The sequence below is a fragment of the Otolemur garnettii genome, unplaced genomic scaffold (genome assembly GCF_000181295.1).
Source record: "Otolemur garnettii isolate 467f Iridium unplaced genomic scaffold, OtoGar3 scaffold00275, whole genome shotgun sequence".
NCBI classification, from domain to species: Eukaryota; Metazoa; Chordata; class Mammalia; order Primates; family Galagidae; genus Otolemur; species Otolemur garnettii.
This window is the reverse complement of record NW_003852670.1, coordinates 1,078,925-1,080,751: the sequence shown is the minus strand read 5'-3', so window position 1 is coordinate 1,080,751 and position 1,827 is coordinate 1,078,925.

The following is a 1,827-nucleotide window of genomic DNA, read 5'->3' as shown; positions in this document are numbered from 1 at the left end:
ATCTATATTCATCAATAATTTTCTTTTCTTACAGTGTTTTGTCTGGCGTTGATATCAGGGTGATACTGGTGACATGAAGTCAGTTCAGAAGTATTCTAAATCTACCGCAGAAAGTGTAGAAGGAAAAAAAGAATTAGGAAGTATTTTTAAAGCAGGTGCTAAACAATCCTCCAGATCTCCTTCATGAGGATGTCTTCAGAGAAACTCTACACAGGCGAACATGAAGCTCCACACAGCTACCTTCAATTCACTTAGATGATGCATTGACAGAACGCGGTCTCAAAATTATACTGTACCTATAAAAAATTATACTGTACCTATAAAAGCTATAGAGAATAAATCACAAGGAAGAATCATAACCATGTGTAGCATATATTTATTAATTTAAATTAAAAGCAGAAATGAGGAGCACATATTAACAAATATATGTGTGTATAGATATACAAATAACAAATACATGCATGTGATATCTGTATAGATATCAGGGAAAGGGGGTAGAAGGGCAGAGTAAATAAATGGTGCCTCAAAGGTGAGCGCAGTGAGGCTCCAAGCTCCTGTCACAGACCACTTTCCTCTTGGCCTTAAGGGTGTTGCTGGCCTACTCAAATGGAGGCTTCAGCTTCTAGGACAGGTTGTGGCTGCAGGACAGAGAGGCAGTTGTGAGGCCACCAGGAGTCAAAACTTGGGTCTCTCTCCTAGAGCCTATCTGGCAGGCCAGCAGTCACCATGAAACAGGGCCTGATAGTGACCAGGGAGCCATGGCCATAAGCTCTTTGCAGCTGTCCACAAGACAGAGTCCTGAACAGAGATACAACAGAGAGCTGGCCCTAGGCTCTCACATACATGTCATTTTTCTTTCTTTCATTTATTAAGTCATACATACATAGATCATGAATACATTTATGCCCCTTACCCTCTGCTAACCTTATAGGCCCTCACCTGTCATCCTGGTCCAGTCACTCCATAGTTTGGAACCAGGACCAAAATTTTTGTCCTGTTCAAACCAGAAGTATCAGCAGCCACCTGGAGCAGCTACAGCTGCTGAAGGATCTTGATGGCCTAGAGCCAGAGAGAAGGACAGTCGCTAACAGGGCCTGGATGGAAGATTCTGAAGGAGCCTTAGGGGGGAAGGGCAAAGGATAGCCTCTGGGGTTTTTATCTGGAGGGGTTCCCTTCTCCCTTCCAATCCTATGAAAACCCAGCCTGTCCTCAGAGTTGGATATAAACTGCTCTTTCTCCAGGAATTGGTTTTTATTCTGGTCCTGCATGCTTCATGGGGATGGGCTCCTCCTTCTCTGTATGTCAAACCCTCCTGAGAAATCTAAGATGCAGAGGATGGAGCTGGGGAATGTCCTCCCAGGGTCATCTCTGACTTCCACATCTCATGCTCTCCAGAGAGTGGCCTCCAGTTGTGCTCCTTCCCCCTTTTTGTTATATCAGCACATTTTCCTGCAAAGCAGAGCCAACGTCCGGGAGAGAGGCTCCCTCCCCATGACTTCCCCCTCCTCATGCTGCCATGCTTCATGTCATCCAGGGCACCAGGCCAGGATACACTCACAGAAGAGCACTTGGACCCAAATCATTCTCTATGCTGTGGAGGAGTGGGCGTGGGAACTGAGGCTCAGGAACCTTCCGTTCCAACCCTCTCTGAAGACAGGCAGAGACACTGAGACCTTGCACATAAAGAGAGTTTGGAGTCATGTAGGTGCTGCCTGAGTGTGGAGGGACCAATTTTACTCTCCTCCCATGGGCACCACCTGAGTGAGAGCCTTGAGCAGTGTGGCAGTCAGGCAGCTCTACAGTTTCTGCCTTAGGAGCAGAGACTGA